At 43.3% G+C, this 27,627-nt stretch overlaps 1 protein-coding gene across 4 annotated transcripts in view; it reads right to left on the bottom strand.

Annotated features, from left to right (window-relative positions):
* PIK3CB (phosphatidylinositol-4,5-bisphosphate 3-kinase catalytic subunit beta) overlaps nt 1–26,194 on the bottom strand; it is a 120,273-nt gene extending 94,079 nt beyond the window's left edge. For 2 of the 4 annotated variants that reach the window (XM_084847070.1, XM_084847067.1), the window contains exon 1: nt 25,443–25,670. The gene's annotated coding sequence lies outside the window, so the exon portion shown is untranslated. Of the gene's footprint in view, nt 1–25,442 lie in introns of all 4 variants that reach the window. The other 2 variants (XM_084847068.1, XM_084847069.1) reach the window with 2 other exon arrangements.
* Nucleotides 26,195–27,627: the final 1,433 nt, after the last annotated feature.

Here is a 27,627-nt window from a genome sequence, read left to right on the forward strand (position 1 = left end):
TCCCACTAGTAATGTATGGTTGTGAGAGCTGGACTATATGGAAGGCTGAGCGCCGAAGAATTGATGCTTTCGAACTGTGGTGCTGGAGAAGACTCTTACGAGTCTCCTGGACTGCAAGGAGGTCAAATCAGTCCATCCTAAAGGAAATCAACCCTGAGTGCTCATTGGAAGGACAGATACTGAAGCTGAAGCTCCAATATTTTGGCCACCTAATGCGAAGAGAAAACTCTCTGGAAAACACCCTGATGCTGGGAAAGACTGAAGGCAAAAGGAGAAGGGGACGGCAGAGGATGAGATGGCTAGATAGCATCACCGATGCAATGAATATGAACTTGAGCACGCTCCGGGAGAGAGCGCAGGACAGGAAGGCCTGGCGTGCTGTGGTCCACGGGGTCACGAAGAGTCGGACACGACTGAATGACTGAACAACAACAACATAGTCCAAAACATCCAGAGGGCACAGAGTTGGGGAGGGTTGCTTTAGGAACATAAATCAGCCTTTCTGTTCCTAAAGTTATTTTATGTATGACTTAGTTTGCTCATTAAATTATCATTGTATTTTAGAACTTTTAAAAGTAAACTCAGTCAGTAAATTTGTAATTGTTATCAGAATAGATTAGAACTACATTAAATGACTGCTACAGCATTAGAAACACAGGACTCTATAGAACAAAATCCGAGCTGTCAAGAATGCACATTTACTGCCAGAAATGCACAATGGTAACTCTACACACATGTTGGGAAACTGAGCATAAATGTCTATCAACAAAATATACTTTAGATCAGTAATTGTAATAAGGAATGAAAGAACTAACTATGCTGGGAATCTTACAGAGAGGATTAAAAAATATTTTTCCCCATGGCTTGCTTCATTATTCCCAGACATTTTACATCTCTAGTCTTCCTATAAAAGTGTTCTTATAACAATGTTTTTAGAAATCATTTTAGGGGGAGTAAAGGCTGAGTAACAATATATAAATACTTTGTCTTAAATTCTAAAAGAAAATATGTTATAATCCAAAGCTGTTCAATTTTTCAGAAAAAAACAAAAACAGTCCTCGGGGAAGAAAAACATTTTTTCTAAATTTTCCCGTTTTTTTTCCGGGCCTTCACATCTTTATCTAGGATGCACTAGACTACCTGCTATTGTTGGTTCAGTGGGGGAAAATGGCAATATAAAGGAGTGTTCCCTTTCCAGACATTCACTCTCTGTGCCAGGGAGAAGCGACTCTCCAATCTGCTCTCCCAGTTGGGAGAGAAAAAGTCTTTTAAACAAAGGCACTGGGCTCTCACTAAGGAGAGTTCTGATGGATCTGCCTGCCTCCCACAAAGGCAGGACGTTGTCTGGGAAAGTTGTTTTCCTCCAGAAATAAGATTCAGTTTATCCCCACGCTAGCTGTTCTCCCAGATTAAAGGGGGAAAAAAGCCTACCTCCATGGATAATTCTCATTCACCAAGGCCTCTCTCATAGGGTTTCCCTTCCCCCAGCAGGTGTTTTGCCAGAAGCAACCTTTCATGACTGTCCCTGAACAAACTGGTGGAGTTACCTTCTCCATCCATTTGCAGAACAAGGCTATTTAAAAGGGTGTGGAATGCATGTAGAATTGAGGCGGGGGTGAAGGGATGCTCAATATGCTGTGTGTGTGCCTCAACCATTTGAAAACCTGCTTTGATTTCTAACCTCATCCCTGGTAACAAACAGTAGCTTTTTTCAAAAAATACATTTTTGTTAGAGGTGTTCGTTCTTGTTTTTCAGTTAGGACAATCATGGTTTAACTAGTACAGATAAACTGGAACTTCAGTGTCAAGTCTCTCCTTCAATATTCTTTCTGTTCAGAGAGAAAATGAATGGACAGTGAGAATTTACCAGAAAACCAAGCCAAGAGTGATCAACACACTGTTCCTTACCAGTAAGATGAATAATAGATGTCAAGGAAATTTACACTACATATTTCGGTGGTGATGAAACAGTATTGTGAAATGCAATGAAAAAAAACAAGCAAATAAGTGAACCAGGGAGGTCTGCAGGGTATTTTTGTGGTGAACACAGAAATCTTACCCACTGTGCAAAATCAAAGAGAGAAAAGGCAGGTCTTCAATGCTAAGGGCTCCAAACACATGAAATAAAATCCAACACACTAAGCATCAAATGCATCCCAACTCTCATCTTGATCCACTTTTCTTGGCTCAAATGGAGTAATACATGAGGCTACTGAAAACCTCATTCACCATTATCATCACATTACTTCCAACTACTCTGTATTCACTGGCTCATGGCTTCATTTTGTATTCAGACTGACTGAACTATGGGTGTGGGGGAGTGAGGATCTATGGCAGATGAAGTGCCACTTCCTATGCCCTGCCAGGTTCGCATCAGCAGGGTAGAAGGTAGGAGGATCCCCCCACCATTTGATCATTTCCTCCCGTTGATCCGAACAGGACGGAATATAAATACACAAGCTCCAGGGCTGATGTACTTTTCCCCTTGTTCCACAGGTATGGATCCAAAACCTCCCCTGATCTGCCCCTGACATGTCCCCAAATTGCCTCCTCTTTGTCCCTTTCACTGTTGGAAGGGGAAGCAAAGCAGAGGACCTTTCCAAGTCATTCAAGTGTGGGGGGAGGGAAGAGAGAGAGAGGCTATATCTTATGGCACCCAAGATGTCCTCCTAGGGACCACAAAATTGGACCTATGGCAATCCTATGGTGCCTTTCAAGTTTTCTAAGCTCTCATTATTTGGACCCCCCCCCCTTCTTTTCTTTTTTTTTTTACTTCTGATTTCCCATTGTATTGGAAGACTGGGCTTTTCATTTGACTCATTTTCTTCTTAGGCACAAGATCTCTTGTTCTGTCAGACATCATTACCATTTTTCTCTTGTTCCACCCCCACCCCCCACCCAGGATATTGTCTCTGAACATAGTCCCAATTGTTCCTCTCTTCTTTTAAGAATTTTTAAAGGTGTTATTCCTTCTTTTGCTCTTACCTGTATATTTTAAAGGTGCATTAAAATATTTTTGTAATTTAACTGCTTTTGCCAACTCATATTTGAGATTAGGATGACTGCACATTCTAGCATGCCATTCCCTTTTTTAGCTTCATTTTTCTAAACTTTGGGAGGGAACAATCCTATGGGCCCCTAGGTATTAGGGGCCATAGGATAGTGGAGATTCCCACCCCCCCAGGTCAGAGACGATGTGCTGACCTAGGAAGGTGGAGTGGGAGATCCGACCCCCTGACCCCTCCCCACAGGCGCAGAAAGAACCACGCCAGCTGCCCTCTGAGGTTGGAAAATCAACCTCAGAGGGGGAAAGGGGGCATTTCGGTGAACAGGGAGAGGAGAAGAGTACAGAGGCCAAGATATGAGCTACCCTGAGCTTCTTCCAGCCTCCTTCCCTCCCCCTGAAATGCCCTCAGTTGTTGTAGCACCTTTAAGCCAAAAAAGCCTGTCTAATGAAAAGTGCCATTTGGAGGATGTGGAGGCGAAGATCGCCTCCACTACTCCTCCTGCCCCACTGGCTTCAGCCCGGCAGGGGACTGGACACACAGAAGCCTCCAAGTTTGGAGGCTTCCATCTCATGAGGGTGCAGCCCATAGGATGACTGGGCAAAGTAGTTTACAGTAAATGACATTTTCCATTCAACATGGTGTTTAAGAATTTGCAGAAATGCTAGGGTGGGAATGTTTCATAAAGTTAGCATTAATAGCTCAAGCTTTCCACCTGTGATTTCAAACTCAGGAACATGAGATTAGTTCAACCAGAAAAATAATGTTGTAGCACCTTTAAGCATTTGTTCTACATATTGTTGTAGTATGAGTTCCATTATCTTGACCAAGCAGTACCTCAAGGGAGGCTCAAGATGGCCAGGACACTAGGATTCCAATGATAAATCAGTACAAGTACTAGAGGTGTAAAATGTCTGGAAATTTTGAAGCCATGGATGGGGGTGAACCCTGGGTCTTTCCCATTTCCCCCCAGAAAAAAACCTGAAATGAGTCTAACAATTAAAAATTAACTGGACATGCTCAGTTCAGTGCCAATTTACTCAGGACTAAGTCAAATCCCAGGAAAGTATGCATAAGATTGTAAACTAAAACACACACCAGAACCCTCCTCCTTTGCAAAAAGTTACGTTGTTTCTATCTTTTTGGATGATCAAGGCCCAGTAAATTGTAGTAATGACTCATAATCAACTGATTTTTCAGGAATATTGCCTTTGAAAGGAGCTCTTTTTTTCTATTTACCTTTTTTTAGTCCTGAGAATGGGTCATAGAGAAAGGTTTGAAGTGAACCCTGACTGGATTTGCTGAAGAAAATGAAGATGCCTTAGAGAAAACATCCTGGAAATTGCTTTTGCGTGTAGCTTATTTAAGAACAATATACAATACTGCTAATTTATTTCTAGCATTTATATGCCACCTTTCTGACAAAATAATAAGGGCAACAAACAATAACACTGAAAAAGAAGGAAATACAACTACTGTAATAAAAGATTTAAAGATTTAAATACAAGTATTGTAATCAACCCCTTCATGGATCACTGCCTTGTTGCGGCAAAGGGGCTTGCGTAACTCAGTGAAGCCATAAGCTATGCCGTGCAGGGCCACCCAAGACGGACAGGTCATGGCAGAGAGTTCTGACAAAATGTGGTCCACTGGAGAAGGGAATGGCAACCCACTCCAGTATTCTTGCCAAGAAAACCCCATGGAACGTATCACAAGGCTAAAAGAGATGACGCTGGAAGATGAGCCCCTCAGGTCAGAAGGTGTCCAATATACTACTGGGGAAGAGCAGAGGGTATTTCCAAGTAGCGCCAGAAAGAGTGAAGCAGCTGGGCCAAAGCCGAAAGGACACTCAGCTGTGGATGTGTCTGGTGGTGAAAAGAAAATCCGATGCTGTCAAGAACAATATTGTTTAGGAACCTGGAATGTCAGATCAATGAATCAAGGTAAGCTGGAGGTGGTCAAACATGAGATGGCAAGATTGAACATCGACATCTTGGGAATCAGCGAACTAAAATGGACAGGCATGGGTGAATTTAATTCAGGTGACCATCATACCTACTACTGTGGGCAAGAATCCTTTAGAAGAAATATGAGTAGCATTCATAGTCAACAAAAGGGTGGGAAAAGCAGTAATGGGGTACAATCTCAAAAACGATAGAATGATCTCAGTACGAATCCAAGGCAAACCACTCAACATCACAGTAATTCAAGTCTATGCCCCAACCACTGAGGCTGAAGAAGCTGAGGGTGATCGGTTCTATGAAGACCTACAACACCTTCTAGAACTAACACCAAAAAAAGATGTCTTCTTCATCAAAGGGCATTGGAATGCTAAAGTAGGAAGTCAAGAAATCACCGGGATAACAGGCAAGCATGGCCTTGGTGTACAAAATGAAGCAGGACAAAGGCTAATAGAGTTTTGCCAAGAGAACACGCTGATCAAGGCAAACACGCTTTTCCAACAGCACAAGAGGCAACTCTACACATGGACGTCACCAGATGGTCAATATTGAAAACAGATTGATTATGTACTTTGCAGCCAAAGATGGAGAAGCTCTATACAGTCAGTCAAAACAAGACCTGGAGCTGACTGTGGCTCAGATCATGAGCTTCTTGTTGCAAAATTTTGGCTTAAATTGAAGAACGTAGGGAAAACCACTAAACCATTCAGGTATGACCTAAATCATATCCCTGATGAATATACAGTGGAGGTGAGGAATAGATTTCAGGCATTAGACCTGATAGAGTGCCTGAGGAACTATGGACGGAGGTCCGTAACATTGTTCAGGAGGCAGCAACTCAATCCATCCCAAAGAAAAAGCAATGCAAGAAAGCCAAGTGGCTGTCTGATGAGGCTTTACAAGTAGCTGAGGAAAGAAGGGAAGCGAAAAGCAAGGGAGAAAGGGGAAGATATACCCAACTGAATGCAGAGTTCAAGAGGATAGCAAGGAGAGACAAGAAGGCCTTCTTAAATGAACAGTGCAAAGAAATCAAAGAAAACAACAGAATGGGAAAGACTAGAGATCTCTTCAAGAAAATCGGAGATATCAAGGAAACGTTTTGTGCAAAGACGGGCATGATAAAGGACAAAGACGGCAGGGACCTAACAGAAGCAGATGAGATTAAGAAAAGGTGGAAAGAATACACAAAAGAACTATACAGAAAAGATCTGAATGTCCCTGATAGCCAGGACAGTGCGGTCACTGAACTTGAGCCGGACATCCTCGAGAGTGAAGTCAAGTGGGCCTTAGGAAGCATAACTAAAAACAAAGCTAGCAGAGATGACAGTATTCCAGCTGAGCTATTTAAAATCCTAAAAGATGATGCTGTTAAAGTGCTGCACTCAATATGCCAACACATTTGGAACACTCAACAGTGGCCACAAGACTGGAAAAGGTCAGTTTACATTCCAATTCCAAAGAAGGACAACGCCAAAGAGTGTTCAAACTACCGTACAATTGCGTTCATTTCACATGCCAGCAAGGTTATGCTCAAAATCCTACAAGTTAGGCTTCAGCAATATGCAAAGCAAGAACTACCAGAAGTACAAGCTGGGTTTCGAAGAGGCAGAGGAACTAGAGATCAAATCGCCAACATTCGCTGGATCATGGAGAAAGCAAGAGAATTCCAGAAAAAGTCTATTTCTGCTTCATTGACTACGCTAAAACCTTTGATTGTGGTGCTGGAGAAGACTCTTACAAGTCCCCTGGACTGCAAGGAGGTCAGGTCTGTCCATCCTGAAGGAAATCGACCCTGAGTGCTCATTGGAAGGACAGATACTGAAGCTGAAGCTCCAATATTTTGGACACCTAATGCGAAGAGAAAACTTTGGACTTGAGCACACTCTGGGAGAGAGCGCAAGACAGGAAGGCCTGGCGTGCTATGGTCCATGGGGTCACGAAGAGTCGGACACGACTGAACAACAACAACAACAACAACAATTGTAATCAAGATTTAAATTAGCACCATGATAAACAGGAGCACCCAAAAATACCCATTGAAAAAGGCTATGATTCCTCACTGAGGAATCTGTCACATAATGTTTCTTGGGCTGAGCCCAGGCAGTAAGAACAAGTCCAGCCTGATTTTTAGCAAATCCACTCAAATTAAAAGGTGTGTGGGACAGGGGAAGAATATATTTAACCTGCAATGCCCAGTTTTGTTGTAAACAGGTACCACTTTGGGCAAAAACATTTTGTTTTGACTTTCATCAGTTTAGATTCTGGTTCTGTATGAATTCTCATTCTGGTCTGCCAACCAAATGCAAACCATGGCTTCCTTAGCAATAGTCTGGCATGATGTCTGAAGCCTCTCCACTCCCTCCCCTGGCAAGCTGTATCACCAAGAGTGTGCAAACAACTGACAGCCATGAAGACTAAGCAGATAATTACTCTACCCACAAAAACTATTCAGCACAAGCAGCTATTACACAAATAATTAAACTAACCCTGAAACTAACCTGATGGACTGAACGAGTTCTTGACATTCAATCCTTGACCTGTCAGGTAGGAGAGACATTCAAAGTTCCTGCTGCCTGGTCACCCATAGCAACTCAGTCAATAATAGTGCTGCTGCCAAAATTCAAGACCAGCAGAATTTTGTTTGAATAGTACAGTTGTCATCTCCAAAAAAATACTTCAAGTTGCATGCTTATTGAAAGCTGCAATGTTTTGACCAACCCACTGCTTGGTCATCCAGGACATGAATCTGGAACCTCTTTCTAGGCCAAGCACTAGACTGCCACCTAAGAAACCTCCCAGGGACCACATGCCAACAGTAGACATGGCCAGTGCCCACCCTCCCACCCTCTTTCTTACACACACACACACACACACACACACTTCCCATCTTCATCCCCTCTGCTGATCCATGCAGATCAGCTGTGTGTGTGTGTGTGGGGGGGGATTTTCCCTTCTTAGACTGAGAGAGTCTCCCTTCTTGGTACTAGGCATGGTCTTACTCCCTTTTCAGCAGGGAAGGGTCTTATAACTGATCAGTTACTGATCGAAGATAAGATCTTTCTTCTAGGAGAGGGGGTGAGCCTGGGAGAGAAGCTGGCTGGCTGAATGGCAAAACCCATGATATATATCCAGACCATGGGCCACAGGTTCCCAATGCCTGATCCAGGCCATTTCCATTATTTTTCTGCTACAGCAACATTCTACATTAATATCATCAATTCTTTCAGTATCATATTTCATGCAAGAATAGTGTCAACATTGGTAAGTACGACTATAAATTCTAGAAATCCCACGATGTGAGGTAATGATCCCAAATTTACACATTGCCACAGATGTGATAGTGGCCAGATTCAGACATAATGATCCATGGTTTAATCACACAATTTATCAGACCAAGAATGAGCATTCTGCTTGCACATTCCCTCATCCCTTTTCTCGCATGCCTTAAGCAAGACTTCCAGGCTTTGTTAAACTAGGGTTTCCCATTACATCTGAATCTGGAAACTCTGACTTAAGCCAAGACTACAAACCAGGATTACAAACCAGGAGAATGAGATAAGGGAGGAGGGAAGGGCACAACACTATTTCCCAGGACAGTTAAACAATGATTTATTAGACTGATATCTGAAACAGGCCACTGTGTGCAAGAATATATGTGCAAGAATTAATTCAACTTATTTGAAACAAAAACATTCTACTACTTTAGATATGGTTTTGCAGCTAAATAAAGGTACATATGGTAATTCTATCTTGATACAGTGACCAAAGAGTAAGTCATGCCTTGTGTGTGCACAGGATGATTTCTTTTGCAACTGACCTTGCAAATACTGCTACTCCCAGCCTAACGTAAGGGGTCAGGAAGGACTATGAATTGCAGAAAGAGCATCACCATGGTCAGGATTACTGGAACAGAGGAGGCAAGTACCTGTGATACTTATAAAAATGAATTAAGAGCTGTATAGAGGAGAAGTAGACGCAAGAGATATAATTGTATCTCTGCTCTTGCTGCTTTGCTTTAAAAGTAACACCTCCCAAATCTGGTCAGTTTTTCTCTTTCACCTTCAGCTGCAGGCATCATCTGAAACAATGACCTCAGATAATGCCTAACGTAAATGTCATGGACAGGGACCAGTCTTTTGGAGAACAGCTGCCACTGAAGAGATCGTGCTACTTACTAGAAAGCAGCAAAGGCTGTAAATGGTAGTAAGAAACTGATGTGGAAAGCTATTACACCCCTGCTCAGCCTTCTGTTCAACAGTGGAAAGTTCCATAAACATTGCCATTCTTGATTCAGGGTGTAAGAGGACAATCACAAAAATAGAAAGGATGTGGGTACAGTGGTCTTGGGTGGTGGTAAAACTCTAATATGAATCAGAAGGAGGAGATGAGCCACTCAACAGCAACTGGCAAGCATGGTTCAGGTTTCGCTTACTAATTCTTTTATTGGAAGTAGGGATTTTCAATGCCAACTTTCTCAACTCAAAACACAGCGCTCACATTGAGGCTATAAGGCTGTCCTGCACTTGGGGAGAATTCAAAGGTGCGCTTACACCCCTGCCAATTCTTTTCTGCCCCACCAATTCTGGAAGTGGTGGGTCCTACCAACTCCATTGTGCAAGTGGGACCCACTGCTTACATAAAGGAGATTTGGCGCTCCCTATAGGGAGCCCCAAAACAAATGAAACACTCGTTTCTGGAAGGAGGCAGGTCGGCAGAGCTCCCTTTGTGCAAGCTCCGCTGACCTACCTCCTTCCAGAAATGAGCGTTTCTGCTCATTTTGGGTTGCCCTGGAAGCACTAAATTGCCATTGTGAAAGTGGTGGGGGCCATTTGTGCAATGCTATTGGCGGGATGTAAGAGAATTGATGGAAGTGTAAGCATCCTGTTGGATTCAGCCCCTTGTTTGCCATTCTTCACCTAATTCATTTACAATTATACAGTGATTTCATAACTCTGAGAACCAAGAAAAGCAAAATAAAAAAGAGTAGGCGAAACAACCCAAAAATGCAATGTGCTTGTGAAAAGGGTTGCCTCCTTGCTTCCAGCAGGTGCCAATCAATGCAAAGAATGGAGCACATCCTTTGTTACAGTTAACAGAAAGCAGGCATTAATCACTTCGGATTGGGCTGCATCACTGGGGAGAGGTCAGGAAGACTTCTATCCTGGCAATTGCTCACACTTTCCTAGTTAAAGCAGGGCATTTTTGTAATATATTTTAAAACAATTTACTAGAATCATAGAATAGTAGGGTTGGAAGGGGCCTACAAGGCCATCGAGTCCAACCCCCTGCTCTATGCAGGAATCCAAGTCAGAGCATCCCTGACAGATGGCTGTCCAGCCATGTCTTGAATGCCTCCAGTGTGGGAGAGCCCACCACCTCCCTAGGTCATTGGTTCCATTGTCATATTGCTCTAACAGTCAGGAAGTTTTTCCTGATGTTCAGCCGGAATCTGGCTTCCTGTAACTTGAGCCCATTATTCAGTGTCCTGCACTCTGGGATGATTGAGAAGAGGTCCTGGCCTCCTCTCTGTGACAACCTTTTAAGTACTTGAAGAGCGCTATCATATCTCCCCTCAGTCTTCTCTGCTCAAGGCTAAACATGCCCAGTTCTTTCAGTCTCTCTTCATAGGCCTTTGTTTCCAGTCCCCTGATCATCTTTGTTGCCTTCCTCTGAACCCTCTCCAGTTTGTCTGCATCCTTCTTAAAGTGTGGTGCCCAGAACTGGACACAGTACTCCAGATGAGGCCTAACCAGTGCTGGCTAGAGGGGAACTAGTACTTCCCGGGATGTGGAAGCTATGCTTCTATTAATGCAACCCAAAAGAGCATTTGCCTTTTTTGCAGCCACATCACGTTGTTGGCTCATATTCAGCTTGTGATCGACAACAATTCCAAGATCCTTCTCGCTTGTAGTGTTGTTGAGCCACGTATCCCCCATCTTGTAATTGTGCATTTGGTTTCTTTTCTTTTGTTTCTGTCTTCCAAAGTATTAGCTATCCCGCCCAATTTTGTGTCATCTGCAAATTTGATCAGCATTCCCTGCACCTCCTCCTCCAAGTCATTAATAAAGATGTTGAAGAGCACTGGGCCCAGGACTGAGCCCTGCGGTACCCCACTCGTTACCTCTCCCCAGTTTGAGAAGGTCCCATTGATAAGCACTCTTTGAGTCCGATTCTGTAGCCAACTGTGGATCCACCGGATCGTTGTTTCATCTAGCCCACTTTGAGCTAGTTTGCACATCAGGATATCATGGGGCACTTTGTCAAAAGCTTTGCTGAAGTCGAGGTATATGATGTCCACAGCATTCCCACAGTCCACAAGGGAGGTGACCTGATCAAAAAATGAAATCAGATTAGTCTAGCAGGATTTGTTCTTGACAAATCCATGTTGGCTTCGAGTAATCACTGCATTGTTTTCAAGATGCTTACAGATGGATTGCTTTATCATCTGCTCCAGAATTTTCCCAGGGATTGATGTCAGACTGACTGGTCTGTAGTTCCCAGGTTCCTCCTTTTTACCCTTTTTGAAGATAGAGACAACATTAGCCCTCCTCCAGTCATCTAGCACTTCCCCCGTGCTCCATGATTTCTCAAAGAGAATAGACAGTGGTTCTGAGAGTTCTTCTGCCAGTTCCTTTATTACTCTAGGATGCAGTTCATCTGGCTCTGGAGATTTGAACTCATTCAAAGTTATTAGGTGTTCCTTGACCATATGCCTATCGATCTCAAGCTGCAATCCTGCCCCTTCAGCCTGTACTTCGCCTTTGCCAGGGGGGTCATAGACCCTCTTTTGGGAGAAGACTGAGCCAAAGTAGGAACTGAGCACCTCTGCCTTTTCTTTGTCCTCTGTTATCATTTTGCCATCCTTATTTAATAGCTGAAACACCATTTTTTCCCTCTGTCTTTTACTATGCATGTATCTGAAGAAAGCCTTTTTGTTGCTTTTAGCATCCCTCGCTAACCTCAGCTCGTTCTCAGCTTTAGCCTTCCTGAGGCCATCCCTGCAATTCTGTGCTACCTGCCTGTACTCTTCCTTTGTTACTTGGCCTTCTTTCCACTTCCTATATGTGTGCTTTTTTGTTTTCAGGTCATCCCTAAGCTTTTTGTGAAGCCACATTGGCTTCTTCTGTTGTCTTCCACCTTTTCTTCTTGTTGGAATTGTTTGTGATTGTGCCTTGAGAATTTCCTTTTTTAAAAGCTCCCACCCATCTTGGACTCCTTTTCTCGATAGCGTCGCTTGCCATGGGACCTTACTGATCATTGTTCTGAGTTTATTAAAATCAGCTTTCCGAAAATCCAGGGTACACGTTTGACTACACTCGGCTTTTGCTTCCCTTAGAACCAAGAACTCAAGTACAACATGGTTGCTTTCCCCCAGAGTTCCTGTAACTGCTACTTTATCCACTAAGTCATCTCTGTTGGTTAGGATAAAGGCAAGGATAGTCGATCCTCTAGTTCCTTCCTCTACTTTCTGTAGGAGGAAGTTATCCGCCACACAAGTCAGGAGTTTCCTGGAGGGGCCATGTTTTGCAGAATTTGTCTCCCAATAAATATCGGGGAAATTGAAGTCCCCCATTACTACTACATCATGCTTCCTTAAAACATCGGCTATTTGCTTTTCAAAAGTTTCATCCTTGTCTTCTCCTTGGTTGGGTGGCCGGTAGTACACTCCGACCACCAGGTTCCTTTTATTCTTTGCTCCATTTATTTTGATCCAGATGCTCTCGACGGGGCTACCAAGCTTATCCTCCTGTATTTCTGTGCAGAAATATGTATTTTTCACATACAGTGCAACCCCACCTCCCTTTCTGTTCCTCCTGTTCTTTTCGAACAAGTTATATCCTTCAATTGCTGTATCCCAGTCATGAGAGTCATCCCACCAAGTCTCAGTTACACCTATCAAGTCATAATTTCCCTCCTGTATTAAGAGTTCAAGTTCATTCTGTTTGTTTCCCATACTTTGGGCATTAGCATTAGTAGTTTTTTTTAAACTACTCCTACAGTTTAAAAAAAAGGTTCCCCAAAGATGAATAAAATAATATTAAAGTGCTTTTAAATCTACACTGAATGTGGCCAAAGCCAAAGAAAGAACAGAGTATTTTGATGCTGACTTGTAGTGAACTGGTGGCGAATAACTAGCCAAGAGATCTTGGGGGTGTGGTGGACAGCTCAGTGAAAAAGCCAACTCATGTATGGCACTGAAAAAGGAAAATTCCTTGAGAGGATTTATTAGGAAAGGGATTGAAAATAAGATAAGCAGCATCATAATGCCTTGGAAGAAATCTGTGGTGCAGCCAGATTTGGAATACTGTGTACAGTTGTGCTCATCCAAACTCAAAAAGGATATTTTCCAGGATACTGTACCTGGAAAAGGTACAGAAGAGGGCAACTAAGTTTATTAAGGGGCTGAAGGAACTGCTAAAGCATTTGGTTCTTCTTCTTCTTTAGAGAAGAGATCACTAAGATGGACATAAAGGTTTATAAAAACCATGGATAGGGTGAAGAAAGTGGATGTTTTCTCTCTCACACTCTCATAACACTTTAGCTCAGCTGGTATAATTGGCTGGGGGTAGATTCAAGACAAATGGAAGGATTTCTTCACAGCCATGTAATACATTCCTGGGATTCAAAGCTGCAAGATGGGGTGATGGTGACTAACCTGGAAGCTTTAAAGGGGAACTAGACATGTTCATTGAAGATAAAGCTATCAACTCTAAAGTGGCCTTCCCCAACCTGGCGCCCTCCAAGTGTGTTGGACTGCAGCTCCCACAATCTCCAGCTAGCACAGCTTGGCCATACCAGCAGAGGGTAATGGGAGATGTCGGCCAACACATCTGGAGGGCAGCAGGTTGAGGAAGGCCGAGCCAAAAAATCTCCAGGTTTAAAGTCAGTATGGCTCGAATACCAGTTGCTAGAGAACAACAGCAGGAGAGGTCTGTCACTTCCAGCAAGTCCACAAGCAAGGCATGAAGGCATCTGGCAGGCAACTGTGGGAAACAGGATGCTGGACAAGATGGTCCTTTGGTCTGACCCAGCAGGGCTGTCCTTATGTTCTTACTATGGTGTAAAGCCAGTAAATTAACATGAAAGATAGGGCAGAAACATTTCTGTGAAAGTGCAAAGTCAGACGCTTTGGCTCTGTTTAAATGCCAGTTAAGCAACATCAATTTATACTACCATGCTTACTAAGCATCACCAACACAGTGTGGCATGGGACACAAAGCCATCCTGCAGCACAGCAATTAATAGAGAAGAATAACAACGTTAGGGAGACTCACCTACGGTATCATCCCCAAGCCCCCTCAGCCAATGTAGGAGTCTATCTTTCTATCTGGTATACTATCTAGTATACTGTAAGCCGGGGTGGGCAGAAGATAGATTAGGATCTAGTGGTAGGTCTTTGGCTGATTTGCTGTAGATCTACAAAGACTTCTAATCTCAATTGTTTAACAACACCAACAACTAAAAGGCTTCCCACCACCCAAAAAAATTTCAGCTGTTGAAATAAAGAGAGCGTTGGGGGGAAACTACGCATGGATTTTTGTGCAGGAGAACTGCAAGCTCAGTTTTGACACTAAAAGAAAATTGCTGGATGAGCATTGGTCAGTGGCATTCGTGTTCCCTATTTCCAAGGCTGCAATCCAAAACTCACTTGCTTTCAAATAAAATCTCATAGGATTATGCTACAAAGGAATGGCTTACCAATGTTCCCAGACACACTTTGCTGGGCAGACTCTGGGGTCCTTGGGAAAAACAAAGTAGATCTGAAGTCTGCCTGCTCCTGTTGTAAGCCATTATAGTGAGACTGCAAGCTGAGACAATGAAAAGAGAAGCCAGCCTCACAAAGGATCGCATCAGCCAAATGCCTCTTTATGCTATATACATCTACAGAGTTCTGCTCCTAGGAGCCCACCTATTTGGAGACTGCTACAAGGAAAATGTTATGACACTTAAAAACACTGTACTCTAAATTGTTTCTTGTAGATTTTCAGATTTTTTTTCTTATTATCAATTGGAAACTTGTAGATTTCAAGGTACTTCTATTTAAGGTATAAGTATTCAAGCACTTATTTGAAAAAATGAAATTTAAGCTATTATTTTTGCTATGCTTGAGCACCATACTGCTTAAATGTTATCTCCCTTTAAATTGCATCTAATTTTGTGGTATAGTATTAACTCTCAAAATGAATTTTGTTTTTTCTTGATATATACTTAGGTCCCATAAAACTATCAGAGAAGCTCAGCACTGTACATCCACAACCTCCTTGCTATTCCATACAAAAAGTACATTCTCAGACACATTAATTGCTCTTTTCATACATGAACAACAAACTGTTGGATTTGCAAAAGTTCAGTATCTCATTTCCGCTTAGCAGTTCAGATATTTGTGACCTCACAACTGTTTACCTAGATGTGGTTCACAGCAAGTGACTGTTTCATAATGCCCTCTGGCCCCAGAAAGCAACAAAAACTAGCACCATGGAGCTGTTTTATAGATACTGGTGCTGATGTATGAAGAATTCATTCACTACATACAAGCTGCAGTTCCCTCCTCTAAAAAAAAATCCAACTATACTTACATTACATATAATTTGAGTCTGTGGGCTATTTTGTAATGAGCAATTCCAAACATCTTTACAGTGTACCTGAAGGTTTTTGTCTGAAATGTGTTGAGCTTTTAATATCCTACAATAAAGCTTTCCATATATTCCAGCACCATTTTGAGGCTTTGTGTATTTTTTGTTCACCGCAAGAAGAGACCTTTTTTTTTTTAAAAAAAAAAAACTGTCCTAGTTTTCAACAGTGGGCCTGTTACTATTATAACCTTCTGCAGAAATTTGGTACACATATGTGATTACACATACAAAATTAATGAAAAAGAAAAGCATAACTCTAATACAATTCCAAATGCCTATTATCACAATCCTAAGCATCAGGAAATGATACAGTCATCATTTGGTAGCACCTTCCCTCCTCTATATTGGGTCTCCTTGGGAATTTCAGGGTTTTTTCTTGGTACCCTGCTATTCACTCCCTACGTACTATCTCTGGTGAACTCATATGACCCTCTGGTTTTCACAACCACCTCTATGCTGATGATCCCCAGCTATACCTCTCTACCCAAGACCTTTCCCCACCATCTAATGCTGCAGTGCTTGGTTGCCATCACGAGCTAAATATATCCAGTACTGAGGTCTTCATCTTACAGTCCAGGTCACCTTATTTTTGATGATTTTCTGTTCCATTGACAAAAACCTACATTCACCCTGTTGACTAGGGACAAACTTTGCCATTCTTTCTGACCCTTCCCTACAATCAATCATCATGAAATCACACTACTTCCTTCTACACAACAGTGAAAGATTTGCACCTTCCTCTCAGTTTCCTTGGCTAAAACTCTGGTTCATACTGTGGTCATCTCTTACCTTGAGCTTTTGCTCATCAAATGTCAAGTCTTTCACATCTATCCAACTGGCCAAACTGGAAAAACAATCCACCTCTCTTGTTGTTCAGCCCATATGATAACCTTCCTCAAATGTTAACACTGGTCCCCAATCCCCTTCCATCCCCCCTCCCCACAGTGTGTGTGAATGAATGGATGTATGGTGAGGTGTGTGCGTGTGTGTTTTAGAGCTGTGCACAAATGGCCTCTCAAAATTCTCCAGCCTATTTGTGGGCAGAGAAATTGGGGAGGGGGACAATTTCACCAAATTTCTCCTAGGAGAAATTCTCCAACAGTTTCTCAAAGATAGGGCTCACTATTGGCAGGGTTGTAGCACAGGTTCTCTCTTTTTCCTGAGGGTTTTTGGTTTACTGCATTGCTCCTGCAAGTGGCAACAGCATCAACTGTGCTGAGGCTTCCACTTTTTTGAGGCAGAATTTTGAATTTCTTTTGGTGGTATTTCTGAGCTTACCTAATCACTGCAAGGTGGCTAAGGGTGCTGTGTGTGTTTTCCCTCTCTATTACACATTTTTCCATTGCTCTGCAGCCTCCCAGGCCACCTACACTTCCTGAACTGAAATGAGGAATTGCCTCATGAGGTCTTCCTCGTGATGGCTTTAACTGAAGTGTGGGAAGCTAAGGAGGCTACAGGCTGCCACAGAGATTACTGTACAATGACAGACAGGACACTCGTGCACACTCCTCAGCCACAATTAATGGCTGTAATGTAAGCACAAGTAATGTAAGCACAAGAACCCCAAACCCAACCCATAGGAATTTCTCTGAAATTTCTCTTCCTTTGAATTTCTTTGCGAAAGCAATTTATTTTCTATCAAATTGAATGAGAATGGAGGGAAAAAATGGGGAAAATTTTCAGCACAGCACTAGTGAGTGTATGAAAGAGAGAGAGAGAGAGAGAGAGAGAGAATGGACAGATGGTATGTGTAGGAGAGAATGGATTCTCTCTCTCTCTCTCTCTCTCTCACACACACACACACACACACACACACACACGGAATACCTTTTGAAAGAGCTCATCTGGCTGGGTCCATGCTTTCAAAGCACTCAGCAGGGAGGGGACTGCCTTTTGAAAGCTGGATCTGCACTTTCAGAGTGCTTTTATCTTCCCTGCTATCTGGGATGCTTTGTGTGGCCTCTGCATCTCACTTCTCATTGAGAACTGCTCAGGATTGTAGGGCAGAACCACCAGACACTGCAGGCTGTATGCAGCCCATGGGGCCTCTGGTTCCCCACCTCAGTCACAAAACACAAGACACAAAATTATTTCAGTCATTGAATCCATAACTAGAAGCACACAAGACTCCCAATAATTCGTATCATGGTACTACCCAAAGTAATATTTGGCAAGTAGAGCTTCAATAGAGCTGCAGTGGTCTGTTCAGAATTCAAAACTTGAACTGAGACTGCAGTGCCAGTCAGATCCACAAACCAGACTATTTTCATTTTTTTAGGATGACAGCCTGAGCCTGTATAAGGAATGAATTCCCCACACATCATCACCAGTGTCTATAAACCAGCTCCACTGCTTTTGTTTGTTTGTTTGTGGGGCCATTATGAGTCACTGAGCAACTAGCATACTTGCACTGAAGTCATTACAGACATTGAAAATATTGTTGCTAACCATGTGAGTGGACACAGGCTATAAATAAGACTTATTTTTTGAGGGGTCATATTAAAGCATGGAAACATAATTGGGAGACCATCAAATCTAACATAATTAATGCAAAGGCAATTCGCAATTGTACCTCCTTATAGGTTGCACTCTTCTTGACTACTCATGCTAGCAGTATAGAGTATGCAAGAGACTGACCCATTTCACATGACATCGAAGGTTATCAATAACCTACTATGAGCTGTGGTGTGTACAGCCGCTGTTTTGAATATGTAAGGCCCAGCTGGGACAATCGGAGGTTGCGCCATGTCATGCAAACCCAGCTACGATGGGTTATGTGAGGGTTAAACAACTCTCGCATAACCCTCAATTAATAGTAGGGTTGTGCAAGGGTTGTTTACTACTTGAATAACCTGTGGTGGCTGGGTTCACATGGCATAGTGCAACCCCCAATCAGCCCGATCAGGAGTTGCATATTCAAAATGGCGGCCACACGTGCCCAACACTCACCGCAGCTCATCATGGATTAAATAACTCATGATGGCCCAGCCATGTAGTGCAAACCAGCCCACTGTGAAAATGTCGCCACACACAATGGAATAATTTTTTAAAACTCTCCCCAGTTTACCTTAGCACACAACTGCCTTGTCCTAAACTGCCCTACCTCTACAAATGTTGCAGTGAATAGCTGAACTGTTCTGTCACAATAGAGCTGAACAGGTGAGGGGGTGTTGCAGCCTGCTCTAGCTATCTCTGGTTAGCAGCTCTGACATCACATAACCAAAGCCTAAGCAGTCAACTAATAAAGGGGACTGTGGATAGATTTTGGATTCCAAGGTCAGTGAGCAACTTCTTAAAAGTTTAACCACATAAAGGACTGCATACAGACTTCAGACTTTTGAATGACACTTTCTTGATGCAAAGTGACTGAACATTCTGGAAGCTTGTATCAAGCATTCATTGGCTGCAGAGATAAAGACGCTTGCTTTGAAATAATCACACAAAAGAAGCAATGTCCTGATTTAACCATCTCATGGTTTGGAGTATCCTGAGAGTTACAAATACCAGTTACAACGGACTTCAAAGCATATGCTTTGTTTAACAAAATATTAATTCCCCAGGCCAAAAGTGCTATTTTTATTTTGCAAACATGATTGTAAGTGGCTAATAAACAAAGTTTTTTTTCTTAAACAGCTTGGTCAATTCTTAAGGACTTAATCCTTAATGGCAATGGAAGAGGTACCTTCTTATACCCCATAATCTATTTTAGAATAATCCCCACTGAACAGAGTAGAATTTAATTCTAAATAAGGAGTGATTCTAGAAGACCAGGTTGCTGGCAGGGCCAAGGGTGCTTTTGCATAGCTTAGAGACTGCATCTATTCCTGGAGGATAGAGCACTTTTAAGCAATGGCACCCATCTCGTAGAACTCCTTACACCTGAAGACCCAGCTGGCCCTCTCCTTATATGCCATTAGGTGGCCATTTACTAAGCAAGCATCTCATCAGAGAATTTTATAGTATGGCATTCATTTTATGTTTTGCTGTCATTAGCCAGTTGCTGGCAATAGTGTGGTTTTAATGTCTTATTTCGTAAGATGTTAATCTGTTTTTTTAATTACGGTTTTTACTTTTTAGTCACCTTGGGGGAGTCTCACTTTGGAACAGAAATGTGGGATAAAAATGTTTTACGCTAACATGCCTAGGACTGGGCTACAAGCAGCCTTAACCAAGTCACTGGCTGTGTTCCCACACAATAATAAGCCAGAATTCCAGAGAATTGGAATTCTCTGGGCTTTGTGTTGGTATATGCAGCCCGATTGTTCCTGCTTAGCCCTTCCCATGAAGATTGTTCTTGGCTTACGAAACTAGTATGTTGTGACAGCAACAAGCCAGGAGCCCTGGTTCAGAGGTAATGCTAAGCTTTTAATTCCTGCGGGTAGGAGGAGCCAAGTAGGAGCTCTCAAGCTACATGCACCAGCATGCAGCCCATTTACAGTAAAGCAAAAGTCTCTGGAATTCTGGCCTATCATTTCATGCAAATGCAGCCTCAACCTTTCCCTCCATTGCAACATGGGGATAATACTGAAATAATTATATGTAAAGCAGTTTAAAACACTTGGAACGTGTCATAAATATGTTAAGTATTCCAGATTATCTCTTCACAATAAAAATTTAGTCAGCACAATAAAAATCTAGACAGAGTTTATAGACCAATCTAAAACTCAATTAAACTAAATTACTTGGATTTCAGTCAGTTTGGTCCCAGTAGCCACAATATAGCAAACCCATTAACCACACACTAATGCACGCAGCAGGGCCTCAACTCCACACATTTTAAACAGCAGCTTATGATGCGGTCTGCATGGACCGCATCATTTTGTTGTCCAGAAAGAGAGAAAGACCTGCTGTGTCAGTACAGATTTACTAGCACTAACAACAACTTCAGTAGGATTCAGGAAGATTCAATCCAAACACTCAGATTTAACTGGTCTGTGGAGTGGCTTGCATATTTGCTGTGGATTTTTCTTGGTTGATTCTAAACACAAACAGAATTCTCTTTCTCATAGCCTTCTAAGGCTTATCCAAAACCAGATTAATATAGCTTTTTCTTCTTCTCATAACCCTGTGAGTTCAAAAAGGACTCTCCAGTGTCTTATTTTTTTAGGATTATATGCTGTATTTGTTTGTTTTACTCCCACCAACGCTGGGTTCATTGACAATGCAGAAGAATAGCACCAGGAACTCCAGGGCTGTCTGGTGTGGATTCATCTTGCCATCTACAAACCTGCATTGTTCAGCAGAAGTCAGTCAATAATTCCAAGCACACCTGCACCAACACAAATTTACACAAGCAGGAAAAAGATCGTACAAAAAACAAAACAAAACTGGAGGCATTCTCTTACAATAAGCTATGACTCTTTTGTTGCATATCTTTTTCAAGATATGCAACAGACTCTTTTGTCTGTTGCATATCTTACATCTTGATTTTTTTTTAAGTCACATTTAGGGAACAATCCTATGGCTGCTGGTCAGCAGCTAGACAGCCAAAGGATATGTCAGTTTCCGGGAACCAACCTTCCCTCCCTCCTGCGCTGCCTTGCAGGCAGCTCGGATCAGACCCGTGCTGAGGAGCACAGAGCAGCAAAAATGAGGCATCCTATGTGTTGTCCGACAGCCACTTCCTGCACTCCACTTTCCTGTGGCTAGACAGCAGAAATCAGCTGTGTAGCTGCAAATGCAGAGTGGCTGAAGCATGGAGGGGATGATCCTCTCCGTGCTTCTCCTGCCCTGCATTGGATAGGCGGTCAACTCCAAGTTCGGAGGTGGCCGCCTATCCCCATATCCCACATGCATGAGCAGAATGGAGCCTAGGTGGAGCCTTGAGCTCACACACTCCCCACTCCCCCTATGTTGGCAAGAAGAGGAATTAACCCCGGATTCAGTTTCACTTTGCCCAGTTGTTGGCTTGTTGTTAGGTATAAAACAGGAGACATAGTTTAAAATAAAGTCTAGTCAATTGCTAAACAAGCCACCTACAAACCCAGGCTTGCCTAGCAACTGAACAGAGTTTATTTTAAACCACAATTCAAGGTTCACACAAAACAACAAATCAGGAATCAGCTAAAGCAAATGGACTCCTGGTTTATTCCACCTTACAGCTGCACAGGAGGAGAAGAAGAGATGGAGCAGCATTTTAGCCTAGCACTTCTCACAGGCTCCTCTCTGCTCATGCACATACCCCTGAACTATGGTTTAGCATTACATGCCAATGCAGCTGATATCACACCAAAATGGCTTCTTTTATTACTTTACTCACACAAGGATGCACACACACACTTTTTCCAAACCCTGAAGGCCCTTCCATCCCAAACATCCCAGAGCAATCTTTGTCTCAAGAAGCCATCTCCTAACAATTAGCTCCATAAAGCAGACATCCACTGGCCATTTGGAGCATTATGAAATATTAACATTCTTTTGTCAAACAGCACACTTGTGATGAGGCTTTGCTTTAAGACAAACCCACAGTGATAGTCCACCTACAGTAATCAGACAGAAATTTCACAATACATTGGTAATAACCAACTGCACTCCTGTTGAAACTCAGTTCACACAATTCTTCAGAAATCTGTAGCAACTTCAGTTTTTAGCCAGTCTGTCCAGACTTTCAAGCCATGCTCTTGCCAAGCCAAGATAGTCACATGCATGTCAATGCCACACACTGAACTCAGCTTTAAAATTATGAACCCCAAAATTTAAATCTATACCTCTAGTCCCCCCATGTCAAAGAAGCTTGATAGAAATAGTAATTATATTCTTCCTTAGCTGTAGTTCTTAAAGCCCAACCTTTACCTGTTCCTATCATGAGTTTCATCTTCAACTGTCTCTGCACAGTAATGGGACACACCTCTCTCTTGCATTACTGATCCTGTCACTCTGCGATAACCCCCCGCCCCCAGTCTGTACAACATCATATTTCCAGAGAGAAGCACCCTGCACCTCATGGTGCTTCCAGCCTTCAGATGTGCTGACTCTCCATCTTTTTCGCTGCTTCTGTCTCTTCCTCTCACATCAAAACTGCTTCTTTCGTTATTTCACACATACATATGCGTATGTGTGTACATATAACCTATCAGCTAAGAATAACCATGCATCTTCCAGAGTAGGTTCTGATCCACAACAGCTTATGACACAAAACATTTTTAAGGCACATGTTTAGAAAAATTCCCCATGCTTGCCATGGAATGCTGGGAGTTGTAGGCCATTTTTCTGCCTAAACGTGCACAGGATTGCACCTGTAGTCTTTTAAAGGTGCCACACACAGTTGTCCATGTTGATTTTGTTGCAACAGACTAACATGGCTACCTTTCTGGAATCTTCAAATGTGATGTTTTCTGGATCCACACATACCTCTGATTTTTCAAGGCTATGAAATTCCTAGCCATTAGACTTCATGTTACAAAGACCCAATTCCTGTGATAACTGACTTTCCAAGCAACAGTATATGTGCAGATGCCGCATTCAGGAAGAACTACCATATTCTTTATGACATGTTTATGCAATCAGTGATCTCACCAACTTCCAAGCCACTGGACAGATATTCTCCAATACAGCTGGCAATTACCTGCTAGAATGATATGAGTTCGTCTCCTGTTAACCCATGACGTGAGAACTCTTTTCTCCTTACTAGCTCACAATAGATGTTTACCAGCTAAAACACATGATCAGGCAGGCACTGTCCAAAATCCATCACTTTTAGCTTTCCCTGCAAAATTTGTATGTTTACTGAAATTCACACAGTTGGCTACAATGTAGCCAAGTTTACTGCTTACTTTCTCTTAAACTAGAGGTAGGCAATCTGCAGCCCTTGGCCAGATTCTAAAAGCCCTCTGCAACTATCAGTTCTAACCTGTCACTCACCCAGAAGCCCACTGAGAGAGGGAGGGAAAAGGGGGCAGAGCAGAAAGAAAGACACCTACATTTGGCTCTGGCCCCTCCCACCACTGGCTTCAGATTTGCCCACTGTTGGAGCTTAGCCCCTTGGGACAGATTAGCACCATGGGAATGTGGCCCTGGACAGAAAAAAAGCATTACGCAGAAAGAAATGTATCAATCAAAATAAGTTGTCACAATCAATACTCTGCCTTTCACACTTACATTTCAGAATATAAATAGTATAAAACTTACTTTGCTAAGCAGCTATATGAGCCTATTCAACAGTAATCAGATACTATTATCAAAGCATACACTACAGACATTCTAGCAAGCTCCAGCCCAATGAGATATAAAACGTACTTTGCTAAGCAGCTATATGAGCCTATTCAACAGTAATCAGAGACTACTATTAACAAAGCATACACTACAGACATTCTAGCAAGCTCCAGCCCAATGAGATACCAAAGTCATTGACAGCATTACAGAAGCTTTCAGAAGCAGGGCTGGTTTATTTGAAGCTGTGATCTTGGGAGGACTTTGAAAGAGAGAACATGGTTGACCCAAGCAACTTCCGCTTCCTGATTTAAGAATCTGAAACAGACCATCTTTGCTTGGAAATACAACTCCAATGTGAAGAAAGGCCCCATGTGTCAGTCAACAGGAAGGGCCAGGTGGTTAAGTGTTTAGTACAGCAATGATTCTGAAAGTCCTTAAACTGTAACTATACAACACTGTGAATTGATATTTATCTCCAGAAAAGGGCACCCAAGACACATTTTCAGTCTAGTGAGGTTTTGGCAGTTCTTATTCACCATCTAAAATGGGGTCGACTGTTTACAATCAACCAGGGAACTTCTGTCACCCCTTCCTGGGCCAACTGAAGGAAGGCAAGAAAGAACTGGGAACAGCTGAAGGAGAATGGGTTTCGGCAAGAGCAGTTCGGGGCATCCTAGAAGTCAATACAGGACAAAACAAAAGCTTTAAAAATAAAAGAGCAAGCCAATGTTAAGCAGAGCCTTAAACAAAACAAATCCTTACTCTCAGTTCCTAATCTGTTAAATGGGAGTAGTAGGGATCAACCCACCCCCACCACGGGTAAAGTCAAATAAGATTAGCATTATACAACACTTTGCGTGCAAGAAGAGAATGATGGAAATTTTTGATAATATCTCCTTTGTAAACATTCACAGCTCAAGCTGTTATCATTGGTTTTAGTAAGCATCCCACAGCCCTCTCTCCACAGCCTTCTCACTCATCCCAACTGACAAAAGAGCGAGAGGTGACTAAACTTCACATGACCACTTAAAGGAAGATGGCAGACGTCTGACTGGTGCCTGTTGAGCAAGCCAGTATTGCAATGCTGTTGTGGGGGGGGGGGGTTGTTTTGAAAGAATAATCAGATAACTGCCTTTATCTTCTTACAACCTCCCCTGTGATCAAAGGGGGGAGAAAGAAAAACAAGTCTGCCAGAAAACATGTCATGTCCCACACAAGAGTGAAACAACAATTATCTTTCAGGGAAGGAGAAAGAGAAGGGGAGCCCCCTCCCGTAAGAAACCTCTACTTAGGGTTGCCTCAAAACCGAGCTAAGGCTACAGCCCTAAATACGCTTGAGAAGTGAGCCCCACTGAATTCTGCAGGACCTGCTACCAAGTCAAGATGGCAAAAGTCCGCCAGAGGAAGGTTTTCGAAACCGGACACGCGTGCGCGCAGGCGCCGCAGTGGAAGGGGGCTCTTGGAGCGCCTGCCAGCGGCTTCCCCGCCACCTATTCCACAGCCTGCCGGACCGCAGCCAGGTGCCACAGCCTGCCGAGGCGCTGCCTCCGCTGCAGCAACGGTGCCCCGCGCCCTCCCGGGCCAACGGGGGCGGCGCGCAAGCTCCCTCGTTCTCCTCTCCCTCCCTAGCCAGCCTCAGACGACGCCAGTGGGTTTCTCTCCCAATGCTCATCCGGGTTTCCCACGCTCACCTGCCCGGGCAGGGGCGGCGGCGGCGGCTTCTATTCCTGAGCCACCACAGTCTCCTCCTCCAGCGGCGGCGGCTCTGTGCAGCCAACACAGCGGTGGGGCGGCTTTTCCTACTGTGCCCCGTCACCCCTGAAGCCGGCAGCTTATGAGTTACCTGCTGGGGCCCCAGGACGGTCTCCGCCGGCTGCGAATGCGTCTGGCCGAAGAGGACGCGGACTTTCCCTCCCAAACGCGTGGGGAGGGGGGCGGTGGAGGGAGGGAAAGAGTATCACCTAGGCAACAGCTCCCCTCCCTCTCCTCCTCTCCGCCCTCTGATGCGTTCAGCCAATCCCTTGGGAGCGCGTGACAGAAGGGCCAATTAAAAGAAGAAGAAGGTCCCCGCAACAATACTTTCGTTTTCTTCCTTCCCGTCTCCGGATTTGGCCGAAGGGTGCGGCGTCTCCTTTGGGTGGTACGGGCCGCCGCAGAGCAGCGGTGTTTGCGTTGCAAGGCGCAGCTCGGTGTGCGCAGCGGCTGCTCTCCGACCAGAAGAGGCGCGTGGTCTTTGCCCTGCAGGAAAAGGGGCTTAACGCGTCCCAGGCAGGAGGAATCGCCGAAGCTTTCGGGGGTTGTACCATGGAGTGGCAAGGAGGAAGGGGAGAGGTTCGGGCAGGGCAGCGCTGAGTGAGCCGCCGGCCTTGGAGGGCTCCGTAACGCGGCTTGTCGTCCCGCCTGTGCTGAGCTCCATCACCAGCATGTTTGCACGAGCTACTGTCCCGCTGTGGTCAGGGTGCTTCGAACTACTTTCGTATTGGAGGGCATCCTTTTCACCACTGTGGCATTCCAACTAACAGCGCAAGCCTAGGCATGTCTTTCAGAGTTAAGCCTCACGGAGCTCGAAAGGATGTATAGGATTTTGTTTCCAGCCTAAATGGTCCTAAATGTATAGGATTTTTAAAGCCTAAATGGTCCAATTTAGAGTTGACCACTGTGGAGAGGGTGTTCTTGGTGACAGCCCCCCATTTGTGCAACCAGTTGCCTGCTGAGCATCCCCAAATTTGAGACCGAGCACCCTGTGTAAAAGGGCGACCCATCTGTTTAGACAGATTTTTGGTGCTTTAAGTGTGCTTTAAAAACAAAAAATGCCCTGTTTAATCTTTCTCAGCTCACTGGTCCATTTGATTTTTTTTTTTTGTATGTTGTACTTGCTGTTCTTTGCCTTGATAGTTTGTATTGAAAGGTAGGCTGTACATCCTATCAATAAACAAACAGCGGTTTTCCTTCCGTCCCACAGCCTTTTAATGAAAGCTTGTCTTATCACAGTGTGATTAGGATCAGATTGTGAGAATGGAGTTGAGGGTGGTGTTTACATCAGTTAAAGTGGAGGCCGCACAATCTTAACAGCTACCAAAAATACTACTTGCAACACCATCCTGTACACTCTTAAGAAGACCCACATGAATTACGCCCCAGTAAGTGTGTTTATAGTCATAGCCTGAGACTGCCATTCTATACTCATTTTTACCTGGGAATACAGCTCACTGAAATTAGTTGGGCTTACTTCAGAGTAAAGATGTATAGGGTTTCATGGCTAACGCTTAAAATGAAGATTGTGGGGCAATCTGGAAAATTGCGAGGACCGGCCTGGAAGCACTTCCCCTTTAACTTAGAATGAACTGTTGGAGACTGCTATGGTTATTTAGTGCTGAGAGAATAGAGGAACAGAAAGACACACGGCATATGATTCATATGAACTAATGTAATTCGGGGAAAACAAACTTAATTGTTTAGTTTTAAATTAAAGACATTTTAGACAATTGTGTCTTTAAACAATTAATTTATTGAATTTCCATATGAGCAAAAACAATAGTTTTGAGGTTAAAAAAAGAGAATACTTTGTTTTTAGATGATACACATGTGTATCTTACCAGTTACCCTCTTAGAAGACAGACATTCCCTCCTGTGGGAGCAAGAAGAAGGAATGCCTCTTAAGATTCCGCATACAGTTTTTATAAATACTTGCTTTACTTTTTTAAGCCCAGTTGGGCAGCTTTTATTCAATCAGAAGTTCTTAAATCATGTAACTAGGTCATTGATTTAATAGGTCTCAATTAATCAATTAAAGATTATTGATGTTTTGTAAAGTTGTTTCAGGATTATGTTACATTTCAGACCTCTAATCAATGTTTGTTCAGCCTTCTGTTTCTC

This window comes from Heloderma suspectum, chromosome 3, assembly GCF_057233095.1.
Source record: "Heloderma suspectum isolate Gila_16-S chromosome 3, 16-S_ref, whole genome shotgun sequence".
Taxonomy (NCBI): domain Eukaryota; kingdom Metazoa; phylum Chordata; class Lepidosauria; order Squamata; family Helodermatidae; genus Heloderma; species Heloderma suspectum.